Consider the following 20,524-nt stretch of genomic DNA (forward strand, 5'->3'; position numbering starts at 1 on the left):
GATAAATTATTTAAATTCTACCACTAATTTTTTCCTTTACTGGTTCATGGTCAAAATTCTTTTAGATACTGAACTATAGGATAAGGAAGGAAACATATTAAGTCCAAAAACATAAAGAGATCTTCTATCCTGCAACTGTGTACAGAGAGCAGATGTCTTAGAAACATAGAAAGTAATATCATTAAGGGAGATGCAAATTACCTAAGTTAATTCAAATGAATTGTTTCACTACTGAAATTTTTAAACTAAAAAAAAAACTTACTTTACACAGAGGATTGTGATTATACCATTTTTGCAGAATATTTTAAAAGTAACAGAAAAGTTGTTTATAAGTTCACAGGTACTTACTATGTTACTGATCTGTGAGGATCTTAAGAATCCTAGCCTTCTTTCCCCCTAATTTTAGCCCTTATTATGTTTACCAACCAATATTAAGAGGAAACTAGAAGGCACTATTATAAATAATTTGTTAGGCAAAAGTACTAAGAATCTGAAAACCTTTAACCTAGCCTGCTCAGCAGTTTAGTGTTAGGATACTAGGAAAGATAAGAAGATAGTAAAAACATTTGGAAAAATATAGAAGCTGAAGAAATGGCCTTTATCTTTGTGGATAGAAGAAATACTCATTTAAATACATATTAGAAAAATGGAACACTTAACAGTAGCCATCCTATGAATCTTGGAATGTATCCATGTGGTTTGCAAATTTTGTCAATTTATTAATAAAGGTACTTTTATTCTGGTTGCATCACTACACTTGATCTCTGAATAAAAGCTAGAGCCATGTAAAACAAAAAAATGCATTTATGGAAACGTGCCGCATTTGAGGTATTCTATATTAGGAAAACTAGCAGAAAATTATCCCAACATATGTGCAAATATTTTTGCATCATAAAAATAAATAATTAACATATTTTATAAGCACATCCCTATTTGCACAGATTTTAAGTTGTGTCTTTTTGCATTGGACAATGTAATGTAATATCCAGGGGTATGGGATTGTGAGTCCCTATTAGAATATAGGAAAATACAATGGCAAAGAATGTTAAATGCTAACAGGCCTAATGGGTTGAATGACAGACTATTAAAAGTATCTTGAAATTAGATCTATTATGATAGCTTTTCATCATTATGTCTCTGTTTCATGTATTTAAATGTATTAAACCTGACTTTTGGTTTCTGGATTCAATTCTCTGGTGACAACAAAAATGCAAAAGTGTTAAAACTCTAAACTTAGAGTAGCAGTCCCTTTTTTCTGGCAATTTTTTGTTTTTATTTCTTTTTTTTATACTCAGTGTCAGATGACTTCGATGGTAGAACTAGTTTCATCTAGATAAAGCAAAAGGTATGGTGGTTGTTGCCCTATATGCCTATAATCTATTAGGTTGTATATTTGAGCCAAGCAGGTTGTTGTGAGACTAAAACGATGTCATAGTGCGGCTAAGATTTATTTCAGGTAGTACTTTTGGTGGAAGCATTTTGCTTTCAGGAGTTTAGGGGATTTGGAAGAAAGTGATGTGGGTTTTAAACAAAAACAACAGTTACCAGGCAAAGTCTGGTTAAGAAAAAAATGTATCAGATACCAAATGCAACTAAACCAGGCACCATGTAAACTTGCTATACTTTAATTGAATCGAAAACGTAGGAACTAGAAAATGTATTTTCACAACTGCTTCTTCAAGTTTGTAGTCTGTTGTATATGTAATGCAGTACCTGGGGTGGGTAAAACAGGACCTATGTGGGTGCATCAAGTCTCACTAGGACAATCTCTACAGTGTGCTTTTGTGAAGGCATCTCCCCAACCAAGGCCTTTGTATGACTGGAAAATAGAATGTTGCCTGGTGAAGTTTGTATAGTGCCTGTCCCAGCTCCCAGTTCAGAACACCAGATGGCTATCTATACAGACCTTTGTCACCAGATAGACCATTCACATGAGGTATATTTATACAGGCAAGAACCTGGTGTCTGTGGAGCACTGATTCAGATAGTCATGTCAGGGTTGTGCATCTGGTTCTGAATCCTGAACTGGGCAGTATCAGCTGCTAAGGAACACTGAAATCTGTGAAACAGGATAAAGGTTTTGCTTTTTTTGTTAGCTTGGAAGTGTTTTATCACTATTTGTCTCTGCTGAAGAAGCATAAGTGATAAAGGCTCACATTATTTGATGAAGGGAACCTAACATCATTTTGTGCAGTCATTTATTTTGTCCTAGAGACTCCATGAACACCACTTGTTACATCTAGTAACCTTTTAATCCATGATTATGGCCCTTATCCCTGCTCATTAAGCCCACAGGTAAGTTTATTGAACTGTACGTATAATCTAGTAGTTATTGTTTGTTTTCCCATCAAGGCAAGGAGTTCCCCCTCTGGGCACTAAAACATCTAAACCATCAGTAACAATCACAGCTAAGTATGTTAAATCACAGGTAGGACCTGGGAGTCATCCATGCACTTCTTCATCTAGATATTCTCCCATCCTACAAAAGTCTAGTCTGACATCCAGCTGTCAGACAGCTGTCACCATCACCTCTCAAGTTTGCTGTAGCAGGCTCAAAAATCAGTCACTGATCTTCAGATGTCACTGTTCTACTGGTTACAGTGCTTCCACACACCTGGGGAGGATAGTATGCCAAAGCATGTCCAGTCTACTTCCCAAAGACCATTAAGACCCCATGTGGTAATCCTAGTGACTCTAGCAACTGATTCCGGTCTTAAGTCATTAGTATTAGAGCTGGATTCTTTGCTGCTGTGCCACTGGGCTGGTCGAATGCAACTTAAAAATTTAACTTGTATGTCTCTTTTGCACAGTTTAGGTCATAAATGAAGGCTTTCTTAGCTAAGCAGGAAATCATTGTTATACTTATCCTGAAGAAGCAATTGCCATGTTATCCTTCTGGTATATGGTACAAGTCTTCTTATATGTGAACCGGTACCAGTGACACGACAGACACAGAGAAAGAACTTACCTGTCTCACAGTTAGGACCACGGAACCCTGGAAAGCACATGCATTGATAGATGTTCAGTTCCTCTATGCATTTGCCTCGTCTGCTACAGCTTTGGGTGTCACAGTGAACTGAAAAAGAGAAAAGTTAACTTATTAAAATTCATCTGAAAAAAATCACTAGACATGTAGAGAAAATCAGCTTCCCTAAGTCTCAAGTTGTATTTTCTTATCTTAATTTCTAGTTAAATGGTCACTTTAGCCTTTGGCACCACAACTGTCCTGAATGTCAAGGCTTGTTACCAGCAACACAGACGTCTGAGTAGCTCATGACAGGCCACAAGTTCAGTGCCCCCCACCTCCAGCCATGGATATTAAATATCCAAGCAGTCACTTGTGTTCCATCACTATATGTAAGATGCTCACAGCTAAGATAAATTTGTGAGCTAACACGAGAGGCAAATAACAGCACTTATAAAAAATAGGGGGGACAGAAACATTAAGATTACATTTTACATACACGACATATAGCTAGACTGCAGCACTTTTCTTTGAATGTAGTTTTTATGCATTGTTGACCTACTCATTTGCTGTTTAAGACCATAGGGAGTATAGACTTTTATTAGTCTGCCAGGTCTAAGGCTTCAGAATTTTACAAAGAAACTAAAAAAATGCTTTTCATCGTGGTTTGCTTTTCTATGCAGGGCTAATGCCTTTTCATCACCCACATGATTAGCATTGTTTTGTAATAGCCAAAAATGCCACGAGGGGCTCATAACATGATTCATTTTATAGTTAACACTGTTTCTTCTCACAGTGTACTTATTCTGTTTACATCTTATGACATAAGAATATAGAAGATTCTGTTGCATAGTTTGCCATTATTTTACAGTGCAGTGTTTTGAAACACTACTTTCTTTTAACATATCTATAAAGTTTATCAGTGCATTTTTATAAATTCATAGTCACTTACTACTCTGTTGATCTGTGAGGATCTTAAGAAACCTAGTCTTACATTCCTATGGTAGTGTTTAGCCCTTATATTTTGCATACAAATAACTGACAGATTGGTCGATCAAGGATATGTTGGGACATTTACACATTTCATTTTTCCCTGATGGACATGCGTGGTAAACTCGGGATGAATTTGTGGTTACCCATCCATTCATCTAAATGACATTTGAATAGAGTAAGAGAAATACTTTGCTTTATGTGGATTGGAAGACAGTTGCATAGAAGTGGTATTCTGTATAACACAAACCTATCCCTCCAACATGTTTGATTTATTTTACAAGAGATTGAGCATCCTTGAGCAGGTGTTTATGATACCACTGGAGTTGCAAAAGTGTAATAAGTCTGACAGAATCGGGTCTGTTGAAGCTCTATACACAAGGCTGTACTAACCTGTCATTATCCTGTATGATACGGAGATGAGGGACAATGCTTTGAGATGGACTGCCTAGTTTTTACCATTTAGTTTCTTGATTTTTTTTAGTAAGACAGCATTGTGGTTGTTCCATTTGTGATGTATTTGGACAGGTACATACCAAAAGGGCATTATACTCATGGGTCAGCCTAATGAGTTCCGAGGACAGTGGAATAATTACAGCCCTGGATCTGGATGCAATACTTTTAAAATTAAGCTGTATTAACAAAAAAGGGCTTCCATACAGTAGTGGATATATGGTGTTCAAAGGACAGTTCATTGTCAAAGGTTCTCAGATCCCCAACTATGGGATCAAATTTCAGGGGTGTGTTGTCAATGTGATTGCTACAAGGGGAAGTCATGCTTGCTGAAGGATACAATTATACACTTCTTGGCATTTAATTTTTGTTCATGGTTTTGACACTAGTTATTTGGTTGGGACAGGCCCTCTTGGAGCATCTTGGTGTCCTCTGGAGAGTTTAAGATCATCTGTAAACTTGGTCAGCCCCAGACCTTTAACATTAGCTTTGACCTCCAAGAAGTAAATACAAAAAAAGGAGTGACCCAAGGACTGAAACCTGGGGAACACCAATCAAGACAGGTCTTTTGGAAGAGGTATAGCCTCCCACCCTAACTTGCTGGGTTCTATTTGTGAACCAGTTTGCTATGTGAGTTACATAAGGATTGACATTTAGCTGGGAGAGCAAGGTTTTTCGTTACAGTAATTGATTAAGTACAAAACTGGTATACTACATTTATGCTGAAGATGAACTACACTGAAGGGAATATCTATGGCAAATGAAGTTAAATTACTTGTTATTACCCCAGGATGAATGACTAAGAAAACTGTAAAGTGTATTTTAAAAAAGGGGAAAATGAAGATATTGATCATATGAGTCACAATACACAATGCAGAATTTAAATTTGTGTTTGATGAATACTTCAGTGTGAAGAAGTTCTGTTTTGGGGACAACAGCAAAGTGATTAAAGAATGTTTTTTTATTTTATTACTATTGCAGTTTTACTTTTAATGTGCACTTGTCCCGTTTATGCTGAAACAGCTTAGTGTATATATTTTGCACTTCTTTTTGTACCCTATGTTTGTCAGTTGTGGTTGTAAAGGACCTGTTGCACCAGTACATTCATTTTTTTATCAAAGGAATTTTTGTTGTTGTTGTTGTGTCTTTCGGCTTTTCCCGGTTAGGGGTCACCACAGCGGAACTCCGGTCCGCTAATGATTGGTAGTAGATTTTTACTTGCCGAGTTGCCGGCCCTGACACCCATTCACGCATGTCTCCACACAGAAGATGCTCTAGCTGAGAATCAAACAGGACAACGTCTTACTGTGAGGCGACAACGCTACCGCAGCACCACCAATTAATAAATCATTAACTGCTATAAATGGTATAATTAGGCAAACAATATCTGAGTAAAAGATGAGTATAAAACAGCAGTAAAAAGTAACATGATCACATCATGCTTCAAATGAGAAAACTTATATGAAAGAGATTTAAGGATGCACATGACAGAGAGAAAAGGAGTAATCAGATAAAACCAAAGTTAAGCAGTATGAATGAGGAATGAAGTTAAAGACATTGCTTATTTCTGTACATCACCCAAAATCTGTCTTCAAAGTGGATAATGTTCAGGAAGGTTAGGTATAAGTGCAGACTAGATGAAACTTCACAAAATGGATGAGGCATGACATTTGGGTTTTAATGCTACAGAGTCTAACATCTTCCATTTACCATGCAGTGTGTCTGGTCCTGACTATGAAATGAGATAAGCGTCATCTTCCACGGAATGGGAATGCAACCTTATCATATATCGTGATCTCAGTGTGGCAGAACAGTATGGCAAAGGCTGAAATACTGCCCTGGGATATTGGTGTTGTAATAAGGAGAATGCAGCAGGAAAATTGAATGCTGTTGTCATTTCTTGGTAGTGTGCCCGTACTTACAGTACTGTTCCCCAGTCTGAAGGTTGCAGAAAGGCCACAGATCTGGCAGAATCATCACCACTGCCATAAAAAATACCACATTCACTCCTGGTAATTAGGAAAAGTATTTTTTTTATATACACTGGAGCCTATAAGGGGGTATCTATATTTTTTATTACCTACTCAATTAAGCACAGTAATACAACTATAATCCGCTTCAGTAATCACTTATTTATATAACTTGCTAAGAACAGGTATAAGCATATACTTTTGTGTTAGTTTGTATATATTCAGAAGTGCAATGTATTGCTTTAGCAGCAAATGTAGCCTTTATGCAAACTTGTCACAACATATATGATTTTTCACTTAGGTAAAAGAGGTACCAAACACTTTGAAGTGATCAGCTGTCCTCAGTCACCATGGCAGGTTTAGTGCTGTATGTTAGCACTGTCAAAGACCATTAGTGACTGCAATAATGGATAGTAGCAAACCTGCCATGTTAATAAGCATTGCTTCAATGTGTCATATAGGCACTTCAAAGGATTTTCTACCATCCTATATCTGCTTTTAATCTGTTTAATGGAAACAGCAGTTCTAACATATATTTTTTTTTATATCTGATTTATCCACTTTAACATCTGCAATGACAATACATTTCATTTACCAATCTGATGCCTTAGCTTTGCATCAGACAACTTTTGCTCTTACTGAAAATCTTTTTTTTTTCTATAAGTGATTGTTAGAAATTACTGCAAAAATTGAAGAAGGGTAGAGAAAAATCATTTTGCACTGTTGCACTTATTTGTTCTATTTCCTTGTTTAACGGCATTAGTTTAAGACTTGACTTTGATACAAAGGGCTTTAGAAATTGCTAAGCATTATACCTGTATTAATAGGAAAGGAGTATCATCATACTACCACAGGAGAGCATATATCAGAGTTTTAAAGTACTGGTGTTACCAAAAGAGCATATATCAGAGTTTTAAAGTACTGGTGTTACCAAGAGAGCATATATCAGAGTTTTAAAGTACTGGTGTTACCAAGAGAGCATATATCAGAGTTTTAAAGTACTGGTGTTACCAAAAGAGCATATATCAGAGTTTTAAAGTACTGGTGTTACCAAAAGAGCATATATCAGAGTTTTAAAGTACTGGCATTACCAAAAGAGCATATATCAGAGTTTTAAAGTACTGGCATTACCAAAAGAGCATATATCAGAGTTTTAAAGTACTGGCATTACCAAAAGAGCATATATCAGAGTTTTAAAGTACTGGTGTTACCAAAAGAGCATATATCAGAGTTTTAAAGTACTGGTGTTACCAAAAGAGCATATATCAGAGTTTTAAAGTACTGGCATTACCAAAAGAGCATATATCAGAGTTTTAAAGTACTGGTGTTACCAAAAGAGCATATATCAGAGTTTTAAAGTACTGGTCTTACAAAGTCTTGAGTGACAATGTGTGGGCGGTGTTACAAACTGCTTTTAAACAAGAATAATTATCAACACTACATAAACAGTATGTCGTACTTGAGCATGGACTAGCCACCATATTTTTATATTTGAATAAGTCAAGCTGCTACTCGTTTTAGCAGTTATACAATCATAACTAAAAACAAACATAAGAATTTGGCAGTACAGCCTTTAAGGAAGGCAAAATTGATTAGTATAAAATAAGCATACTTAGTAAATAAGTTATAACATATAGCATTTAATAGTGGGCACTATAACATGTAATATCTCCAGCCCACTGTATTTCATATCTGTTTCACAGACACTGTTTCTATCTTGTACATGTGTATGTACTGTATTGCTGCAATGTTATTTTTGTAAAGTGTACACTGTCTGTTTTTAATTCTCACACTTGATGCATTTAAATCTCTGCTTAAATTGTTCTGTGCCTAATATTTAAGACTTTCTTTACTTTTTGTATTTTATACCTGAAAATTACTTTTCTAAATCTGATCTTCTTGTACTTTTATTGTACTTACATGTGCTTTCTTTCTTCATTGTTATGTTTCTGGGCGGTGGCTGAAATCAGTTCATTATGAATCAGTCCACTATCCCAATCAAAAATTTGAATAAAAAAATTAAGAAAATCACCAAAACATCTAGTAGCTAACTATGGTTCTCATAGTACAAACTGAACATCTGTTGCAGCGACTGCTAACTTAATTCCTGTGTACTTCAGCTCCTAGGTTACAAGCATAATTAATGAACATACACTTTCCATAATATACATTTAACATTTCCTCTAACTTCTAAGAAATGAATCATCAAGATAACTTATTTAAGTGAAAATACAAAAAAGGTAATTAATCATAGTTTAATTGTTATTTTATGGAACTTATTTTACTGAACTCTTTAGTTATAAAATTATAGTAAATGAGTCATTCACGCACTATTGTTTTAGATTGTTCTGTGTTTCATTTGCTGAACGATATGGTTCTCTGGTTTGATTCTCATTTGGGGTGTCTTCTGTGAGGAGTCTGTATGTATACTCTGTGTTCACATGGGTTTTCTCCTGGTGGTCCAGCTTCCTCCCATATTCCAAAGATTTGTAGTAGGTGTATTGGACACTCTAATTTTGCCATAAGTATGAGTGCATGTGAGTATATGTGTGGGTGGTACAGAAAACCAATCAAGGTAGGATTAGCTACCCAGCAGTGTGAACACTGGGTGTAGATGATGATGACTGTTGATGTGATACCCAAAACCCCATGTGCAAAAATGTAAAAAGGGGGGTTGTGAATGGATGGATGGATGGTGAACGAATGGATGGATAGCTATTTTAATCACGCATACTTTTTGAGCATAGTTCCTGAAGTAATGACGAAATCCTCAATCTAGCACCTGGTTAAGATACTGGCTTGTGAAAAATCTAGACTTAAAAATAAACTTGTTCATTCTGCATACTAGCCAGCTGACAGACAGCTGAACCAAGTTTCATTTCCCAGTAGTGTTTATCCAATACAATCACTTACTATGACAGAAACAACAGGCACAAGATACTGAGATCATATTAAAAGAGTAGTGCATAATCCCAAGTCAGAGGTTGTAGCATAAATGCCTTCTCAAATGTAGAATTGTAAGCTTACATTGTTTAGGAGCATTAAAATCAAAAGTACAGGTAAATAATGCAGGCTAAATAAACTGCTGTACCTGATATTACCCATCCACACTCATGCTGATAATATGTTCAGTTTAACATATATTGCTTTTTTACAGTAATTTCTTGTCCCCCCAAAAAAGAAAGACTACACATCAGTGATTTAATTAATACTGTCTCCAAACTGTAAATAAAAACCTGTCCACAGTATTGCAAATTTGTTTTCAGTTATGAAGTTAGCAACACTGAATGAATAACCTGTTGTAACTGAGTGTGAGATGGCTGCTGTACTTATCTATACTAGCAGAAGGCACATCTGTCCTTTACGTTATAATTAATTAATATTAACAAGAATTATACATAATTTGGCCACACTGCTTTCTTGGTGTAGTATTTACTGGCATAAGTAAAGCACATGCCAGATATAATATCTAGCCATAGGAAACCATAAAAACACAGTACAGCCAACTAAATGCTTCACAGTGCAAATTAGACATCTGTAATGGCAACTTCTAAACAAATTCCTATGTGATCTATTTATTTGCAATAAATACAGTCAATGAATACCCCATAATCTACACAAAAATTCTTCCTATCAGTTCTGGGAAATGAACAGCTAGGATAGCTAATTCATAATACATAACTGCATAACTTATCACAGTTTAGTAGTATTCTACATTTTTATTGAACATCTTAAAATGATCATTTATACAATATAATTGACATGGTCTAACAAAACCAATGCTGGCTGTATCATTTATTTTCATAAGTGCACTACAAAAATAAGTATACTCATAAAAAAACATCAAAATGCAATGAAGCCAACAACAACTTTAACAGTGTAAATCAGTAATTTGTGCTGGCAAGTGCTAACCTAATTCCTCTGTATTTGAGGAAATATGAATATATTGAGTTACTTTCCCTTCTTTGCAATGAATGAAGCCTTTCCTAACAATCCTTGGAAATGCATAGTCAAGATAACCAATTAAAATAAGATATACATTATATATATATATATATATATATATATATATATATATATATATATATATATATATAAAACACTAATTACATTTGAGTAACAGTATTGCAGAATTAATCATAATGATAATATTGTACATAGATTTGTGAATATTGTAGACTATTTTGTCATAATACTGTTCAGTCATAGCTCTTCAATAAAACACCTTCACTCTAGCATCTAGTACAGTTATTGGCCTGTGAAGATTCTAAACTTAAAATATACTTATATCTGCATATTAGTCATCTGATTAATTCAGTGGACTGAAACGTCATTCAGTCCACAGTAGTTCTTGGCTAGCACAACCACTTACTATAGCAGATGTAAAGGAAGTAGTGAAAGACCTAATTTGACAAAGTACTGCACAGTCACAATATTTTCTCACATGCAGAATAAGTATATATGATTTAGGTATAATAAAAATAAATGGTACGATTAAAAGAAAATAGTCTGAAGTAAAGGGCACTGATACTGTATAGATCAAAATCCAATACTGCTGTCAAAAGTCCCCCCCCCCAACAAAAGAGCAGTATCTCCAAAACATAAGTCCAAAACTTCAAGCAGTGTAGCAAAGTACCTAAAAGTACAGTTAGCAGATAACAGTAGTCTGTTCTCAGAGTGGTGCTGCAGAATGTTAGTTTGCTTCAGCCACTATAAAATGCTGCTATGCACTCACTGGTGCTTGTGCTTAGAGTATTAGAAATGCAGACTTCACAGCTACTAGTGCTAGCACTTGCTATTTGGAAATAAATATATAAATAAATCCACACTACACTTCCTATTATATATACATATTACTATATCTGCAGTCTGTTCCCTGAGCACTTTGTGTGCAAGTAACAGCAAATAGTTTGTAGAGTAGTGCTGAAAAATATATTGTCTGTTTTAGGCTGTACAAAATTAGTACCATATGGCTACAGGTAGTAGCATTTCGTTGGCATATAAATTATTATTTCCCTCTCTAAGCTATTCCTTTTCACTGATGTATTCTATAATGTCTTCCTGCTTGTAAATATAATCAAATGGTTTATTCCAATATCACTCTTGTCTTTGTTAGCAGATACTTATGCATGAAAACATTTGTTTTTTTATTATTGCATTAAAAATAACAAATATAGCAGTTGAAAGTGTATACGCTGTAGAACTTAGTTTATTATTTCATTTAAAGGCAGTCTGAAAAATGTATATCTATTCAAACTCAATTTGGACCAATGGATGGGAAACTGAAAGTCACCACTGGCTTGTTGCCTCTGGCCTTTGTGAAGAATTTGTTCACTGAGACATTTATAGAGCTCTTTCAAAGATTCCATAGATCAGATGGAACTTCCTTGAAGTCCATTATTAGATCTATACATAGAACTTTATGATAAAAAAGGACAGAAGCTAGTTCTAAAATGATTACTTTATTTAACAAGTCTGAGGACACAAACTCTGTTGATCCTAGTTTGCATTCCACGTGCATAGGAGTAATGAGTAAACAATACAACAACAATATATATTAACTCATAAAACTGTAATAGCTCAATTCATTAAGTTGCACAAATATGGGTTGACCCCCAAGAATTTACTTTGGTTATCTAGCAGAAGTAAACTAATATAAGGACTCAAATTAACAATATTATTAATCCATTAACAAAAAGAAACAGAGGTTGAAGAAATGTCATCTACATTTAAAAATCATGAAGGTTAAAATCAAAACAGAAATTGGTAGAGGATAGTGTCATCAGAAAATATCTAGAGGAAAAAACACTACTACTAAGTGAAATAAACATCAAATATTATAAAAATCAGTTTATTTGAAAGAAATGAATGCCATTATAAAGAAATGTAAAAATGCAAAGGCCTGGGTTTAGATAATGACTGTGGAGTTATATGAACTTTTACCTCATAATATAATGGTCTTGCCAGGTGAAACATTTTTATCAATTCAAAGTTTTAGAAACAATCACTAATATATCCCATACTCAAGGGAAAAATGGTTTCATCTTACAATCTCTCATTACTTACTGTGGAGTATAAAACATTTACTTCCATTTTCTGCTTGGTTAACTTTTATTATGGATATTATAAAAAAGACCAGACAGCTTTAATAGTTAAACTTATAATATCAAGATAGTAATTACTATTTTGGACCTGCCCAAAAATTTAATTAGAAAATTAGCATTAATCAGTTTGGACATTGAAAGAGCATTTGATTCAGTTGATTGCAATTGTCTATTTAAAACTCTAATGATCTCTGGATTCCCTGAACAATGTATTAGAATAATTACACATTTATATGTGTGTGTGTGTGTGTGTGTGTGTGTGTGTGTATATATATATATATATATATATATATATACAATACAATATATATATATATATATATATATATATATATATATATATATATATATAGCTATATAATACATATATATGAATATACAATAAACACACACACACACACACACATATATATATATATATATATATATATATATATATATACACACACACACACACACACACACACACACACACACATATACATATATATGGATTCACTTCAAAATCTCGAAAGCTCAAAATACTGAACTCAAAATCTCGAAAGCTCAAAATACTGAAAACTCATAATACTGAATCTTATAATATCGAAAAACAACTATATTGCAGCAGAAGCACATTACTCTTCTACAATTATAAGCAGGGGAGCAAGCCTCCCTGTACCCCAATGTGGGGGGCTGTGCCCCCCACACCCCCTGCTACTTAAATATATCAACTCAGAAATCGCACTTCACAGAAGAAAATGTCAGACATACCATTACATGCTTCATGACTGTCTGTTGTAACCTTAGTCATGTTCCCTTTTAATGTGCTATACTACAACATAACTCATCTTAGTGTATGAAGTACAATCTCTGAGTTGCTACACCCCCCACACCCCCCACTATAAACAGAAATCTCCCCTTACTGAGATTTCCGTCTACACGCTCGAGATTCTGAGCGTTCGATATTCTCATGTCAACAATGTCAGATTCGACATTGTCGATTTTCGAGAATATAATATAGACCCATATGGAGCACCTTCAAGGATATCCCTCTGCTAAGCAGGAAATGTTTCAGTAGGACAGCTGCCATCCACAGGTATTTAGCATCAGAAATGCTATGGTCACAGATCTCTCTTTATCAGACAAAGAAATCATTACTATGTGAAAATGGAGCTAAAACATATACAAAGGCAGCTACCAAAATGGTGAATGAAGTGGAATTGCTAAATGGTGAAGGAAGACTCAAGTCTGTTATGTGCAAACTAGAAAGATGGGAGAAAAGCTAAAAAGCGGATGCACCACACTGTCAAAAGGCAGATGGGTGGAGTGGAGATGAACAGGAGTGATGGAGGAGTAATGCTGGTAGAGGTGGCAACTGGATAGAGCATGATTCAAGTCTGAATTAAGAAACTGTACTTTCATGGATGGATAGTAAGTCCTTACGATGTCTTAGGAATGAATTATGGCATGCAAGTCAAGAGACAGGTTTATGGTTTTCTGGGTCTGACTGAAAAGCCAAAGAAGTAGAATAACAGGAGAAGCAGACGTGCAGGTGTTCATTGCAGCAGTGGCATCTTCCAGAGTTTTTGTATGTACATATTTAAATTATCGTCTAAAGGACAGTTCACCTAAACCACAGGATAGGTGAGAGTAGTCTGTATTTTACTTGGAAACCAAAACACAGAATGAATAGCTGTTGAAATAGCCTAGAGACTAAAGCTCTAACAGTTCAACATCCAGAAGTCCCCAGTTTGATTTTCCAGTGTCCAGTTTTAGACAGGATAACTGTGTGCAAGCAATACAGCTACCAAACCCATCCTGCTTGTTCCCAAAATAGGTACATATGAGAAAGGACTTTATTGGTTATCATAATATGCATAAATGTGGCATTCAAGAGCTGGACAACCTGCACTACAGTAGAGATATTCTGTTACCCAAGCTGACAAATGGCTACAACAACAATCTTAAGTATGATACTTTTGAAGTCTTGTCATCCAGCACTACGGCACAGACTTTACACTGCCTATACTGCTGAGCAGAAAAATGACTGAGCAAAGTGTGCGTGGATAGCTATCTATGTGCACTGTACTACTCATGAGTGTCTCAAGTTTCAAAGTGTAACTCCAATTACTGAAGAGATCAGGGAGCAGCTAAACTTTTTTTGTTTTTGTTCCAGTCCCCTTTTGAGAATCAAGTCTTCCCTCCCAACCATACTACTAAACAGTTCATCATTCAGACTTTCAGGGCTGAGAGCCTGTGGTCTGAATGTTCCTTTCGGGTTGAGGACTCAACATACCAAGAGTAGATCAGTGCTTTCCTTTAGCCCTACCGTTTTCCATCAGAAGCCCAGCAAAGTCTCTGTGGTTCGTTGCACCATGGGAAATGTACAAGACATTCAGGGATGCAAGTCCATAGGTGTTCCACACTCCCAAGACAAACATCTTCAATGGTTTCCTGACTTCCAACATGGAGCTCAAATATAGGATACATTCCCAGGCATATGTCCCTTCACTCCAACCCAAAGAAAAGTGAGTGGGCTCAGCATTTCTATTTTTACCCATCCCCAGCCAGTATCTCTAGTGTTATTATTGATCAATTTTGAGTTATCTGTGGTGTAGTTAGGGCTTGTATCCCTTTACATCATTGATCCAATTACACAGAGTCACTGAGCATGAGATAATGTAAACAAATGTCTTACAAGACAATGTAGCAAACAATGGTAATATACGAACTGGAAAATTAATCTGATTTTGTTTAAGAAGATGTAATGCAACTGTCCAAAAATAGCTATTATGTTTTCTTATATACATTTGAATCTAAATGAAAACAGCATTGATGTGCAAAAGACTACAGGAATTAGTGAAGAAATTATACAGTTACGTCACATTATCTTAATTCTCAAACAAATATTCACTATTAAATAAAATACTTCATAGCAACAGTTCATAAACCACACAAGAAATAACCCTTGCTATAGTTTCTAATTGTTGAAGTCTCTTTGAACACCTCTCATCCAGTAACAGCAGTAACATAATTTTATACACCATACAGTCCCTACAACAGCTCAAACAACCTGCAAGGATTCTCAAACATTTAAATGAACTTTCTAGCATAAAAGAACACAGTTATATAAACAAGGCTTGTGACACTCCGGAATTTTGCATGCCTGTGTCACTCTGGATTTGTGCAGCTCTGTCCTGACAGAATCAAAAACCTGTTTTCTTTACCTCAGTGAATACAAAAGGTACTGAAACAGAATTTTTGGATACACTTACCACAAAAGAGCTGTTCACAGCAAATGGAATAATTTTTCTCAGATGAATTTAATGAATGCAGCATTATAGCTTGGGGCTTGCTTTCATATTTCAGTCTTTTATTTGGATTCATCTGATATGCCTGAATGCTCAATGAATTACCTGTCCACAACCATTTCAATAAGAACTGCATAAATGCAACCTCTCCCCTTCCTTCTAAAGGTAATCCTAACAGCCTTGTTTAAATAAGGGCATTCTGCACATGTTCTGTCTGGAGCCAAAAACTTCTTATTTTCTGTAATCTCAAAGCTGCTGTTGACAACATGCTGATATCAGCTGACACCTGAACATGTTGGATCTGTGCCGTGATTACCTTTAATGTATTCCCTACTGTTACCACATGTGTAATGAAAGAATTCATTCCAGCCTCAGTTTTCTTAATAGGCTCATCTACTCTTTAAAACTGCAACTAGAAAAAAATCAGCCACTGATTGTCTTGTCATTTAGTTTAGCTTTCTCTTATTTACATAATTATAGTTTTCTGCAAAATTCCCTGTTTCATGATTAAAACATTTCTAAAATAATGCTGAAGCATTTGTAGTGAATATGTAAAAATGTCTGTCAGAAATCACAATTTTAAAGAGAAAGCAGGTAGGTCCCTAAGAAGAGTATCTAATTCCTTCAGATGTTGACAAACCATTCTGGAAAAGCTTATGATAATTATAGAAAATAACAGGACTGACCAGTCTGGAAGTTAAAAAAGGACAAAAAGTAGTAGACTTTACGGAAAACATTTCTAAGTAATTAATTATTTTATCGGTATAAAAGGTTGTGGTTTTCAGAAGCTACCTGTGAGCAGTGGGAAAGTTAAACCAGCAGTATATAGAATGCCTTTCTTTACACGGAAAAAGATAACATGAAAACTGAAGAAAGCAAATGGCTGTGATTCCAACTTATAAAAGTGAGAGAAAAGTAAGTGCATTATTACAGTTTCAATGTCTAGAAAAAAGGAGAATTCAGCTTTAAAGGAAAACAAAACAGCAATGCCACTAAAGCTCAGGATCCAAAGCAGAATGGATTCACAACATGTATGTGATGTCAAACAAAAATAGATTTGCTTGACTAGGTCACCAAAGTAAGCTCTAGATATGGCCTACCTAGATTTTAACAAGATATCTAACACACTTACTCAGAAGGAATTGTGAGGTGCCCATCAGCTATCTGTGGAGAGGTTCCTAGTGTAACGTTTCAGCTTAAATATTGCCCGGGCAACAGGATACAAAAGGTAGCAGTAAATCAGGTCCACACTGAAAAAACAAAGCTTCAAATTGTGTACCAGAGGATTAAGTTCTGAGACCCTTCCCCTTTAATATGTATAAAAGGGGCTGATGAACTGACACAAAGCTCTGCAGTGGTGTCATTTTGGGGGAGATATGGAGAGAACAGATTCTGTACCATTAGACGTACTGTCAAATACATGACAGATAAAGTTCTGTGCAAAGAAGTGGAAGACGGTGGATTATGATCAGGTCCTCAGTCATAACCAGCTTATGTCTGTAAGGCATAGATAAAGATATTAACCTAGAGAGCAGAGCAAATCTAAGCTTCAGTGCTTGAGAGGTTAATCTTGACATGTTAAGAATATATAACAAGCTGGTTATGATTTGAGAGACCCAATCATAATTCTTTGCAGTACATATAGCTTTAGATGTCTGAATGTACTACTATTCAGGAAAAAAGTGCAGAGGCATGAAGTGTTTTACAGATTTGAAAACATTAAAACAAATAGTGTTGCCACCTGGTCAGTGGCTAAAAGTTCTCCCTGATGAATGACCAACTTTAAAAGCTGCTTGACACATCACTCTGCAACATTTTTTGAGTGTTTGTGTGTCAGTGTGTGTGTGTGTGTGTGTGTGTGTGTGTGTGTGTGTGTGTGTGTGTGTGTGTGTGTGTGTGTGTGTGTGTGTGTGTGTGTGTGTGTGTGTGTGTGTGTGTGTGTGTGTGTGTATGTCTCAGACAGTGAAGTGTCTTACAGTTTTTAAAGCTGTTTTTAGCTTCTCACCGCTGTAGTGTGGTGACCAGCACTTTATGCTGTTAATACTGTAGCGCAAGACTGAAGCTTAACAGCACTGAAGGGTGTGTAACAATACTTGGTTACTTGGTTATCTTGTGTTAGAAAGATAGTTAACAAAGTTGTCTTTTGCCCCACACTTGGTGTAATTGCTGCACTCCATATACAACAATATCTGGGGTAGCAGAAAACACTACAAAAGTGTTGCTGACATACTAACATATGAGTAATTATGTATTATATGACCTAAACATGCATGGCCAATGTCAGAAATTAATGTTATGCTTGGGGGTAGTGTAGAATTGACATGGAAAGATATTACAACTAAAAACAAAAAGTATAAGTGCATACATGGACAAAATGCAAGCTATGGAGTGTGTGTGAAGAAGAATAGTAAATATATTAGACAGCCTGCACCAAAAGTCATATCAAGCAAAAAATAAAGTTAAACGGTAACATTACAGACACAGCAGAAACACTTAATCACCTTAAATAAATTAAAGATAAAATCACCATCTGAAGGAGTTGTTTTACAACAGTAAAGTGGCTTATTTTGCAGACAAAGGAAGGGGCTGTGATGGGAGGAGGTAGGCTTTCATAGACAGTGTTCTAGACACCTAGAATAGCCTTCCTCAGCAAAGTTCGGAATTAAAAATTATCATAAAATTCAAGGGTGAATGGGACAAGGATAAAGCAGTTCTAGTGGGGTGTCAGAAGACAAAGGATATTGATTAATAAGGAACCACAACTCATCCATTAGGTAAGGTTATATCAGATTAGGTGGACCAAAAATTTCTTGTCTGCTAAACAATTCTCTGTTAATTAATTTGCTCACAGCTGTGGACTATACAAAAGAGGTAGCTGTGGAAGCAAACCCACTCAGTATCAGACGGTAATGTCATACATAAACAGATCAGTGACACACCTCAGCAAGTCTTAAGTAGCACTGTGAAATATGGTAACCAGCAGTAGGGATGTGATGTTAAATGAACAAAGAATGTTAGATAATCACTCATCCATCAAAAATGCACTGCAGAATTACTTCTTCTAAAAGGCCCACAGAAATGCCACTGACCGCTAACTCTAAAAATAAATAAATAAATAAATTCTTAAAACTACTAGAAGTAGCTGCTTAGGCATTACTTCTGCAATGAATTTATTTAAATGTGTTTATCTGGGTAAACACTCAATGATCAGTTATAGACTCAGCCCGGGTTACATCATAATGTAAAAAAAACACAGTATACAACTAACAATGGTTTATATTTGTGAGTATACATAGAACATCCGACAGGCAATATAGTCATACTAAATCTAATAAGCAATATATAAGCACAGCTGCACAAGTGGACTACGAAAAATGTAGAATTCACTTAAATTAAAAGGAGTAGAAGTGGCTGAGTTGTAAGCAGTATAAGCCAAATTAGGACAGTTAATAAAAAGCAGTAAGAAGACAGAAATAGATTAAGTAGTGAGGGTTTAGAGCAGTAATGGTATGGTCAGCTTTGGGAGATGAGTCATTCAGGTAGAAATGATATTTGGAAAGCAAAGGTACTATTCAGATGATGATATTGTTTAGGTGACGCCCTTTGGATTGACTATTGAGCATTTATTGTTTGAATTGTGGCCTGAACAGTGAGCAGTATGTGGGTTCAGTAAAATAAGGAGAACACAAATAACACAGATTAGGGGTTGGTACAGAGACGTAATGGCTAGAAGAGTGTAGTCTGAGAGAGGAGATTTGTACAGAAGGACCAGCTCCAGCTTGGCTTCTTAGGTTATAGGTTTGAGTGGCAGTAAAAAGTTTGGAAGAGAGAGGAGAAGAGGTGTCGAGTTGAGTATTTTGAAAAGTAGGGAACCAAGAAGCCACTTAGTGTTTGAAAGGGCAAAGTAGTGGTGTTCATTCCATGATGAGTTAGTTATGAATCATATTTTATTCGAGAGGGTCTGAAGAGTGGCAATGTTACTGAGAAGCAAGTATTTAGGTTCATAGGTATGTACTAGGCTAATGACCCTGGAGCCTTTACAAGCCTAGCACGTAGAAGTGCCATGGCATCGTGCCACCCGACGTTAGTTCCCAGTGCCTCTGTCAAGTGGGGTGAACTTTCTATTCCCATCCACTCAAGATTCCTCTTGAAGAGGACCAGTGAGGTGCTCTGCTTGACATGTAAGGGAAGTTTATTCCATAGCATGGGCACTCTCTGGGTTATGAACCTGTCCCTCCAGCATGTACTGTTGATTGTGGTAATGAGGTTGAGGTCTCTAGACCGTGTGGTGCAGAGGGATTGGGATTTCTTTAGATGCAGCATTTTTAACATAGCTGAGTCAGACATGGCTTTGTAAGTCAAGCAGAGATCACCTCTAAGTAGGAGATATGAGATTGAGAACAGCTGGAGTATTTTTAGTCTGTCCGTGTAGGACATGTGTTTAAGGTCTAGGATCCTCTTTGTGAGGTACTTTTATGGCCTTTCCAGCTGTTGCATGTGACTAGTGAGTTACATGCCAAATTGGGCATTATACTCGATGACTGGCCTAATGAGGGAAGAGTAGAGAAAGATGATGACCTCTTTCTTCCTGGATGCAAAACCCTTGGTAATGAGATGTGCCACATAGAAGGACTTTCTGACCATAGTGGCACTTCTACGGGGTAGGCTTGTAAAGGCTCCAGGGCCATTAGCCTTGTACATACCTATGAACCTATATACTTTGCCAGCTGTGTATCTTTTCTGCTGCAT

Source organism: Protopterus annectens, chromosome 8.part0 (genome assembly GCF_019279795.1).
Source record: "Protopterus annectens isolate FY-2018-M chromosome 8.part0, PAN1.0, whole genome shotgun sequence".
Lineage (NCBI taxonomy): Eukaryota > Metazoa > Chordata > Ceratodontiformes > Protopteridae > Protopterus > Protopterus annectens.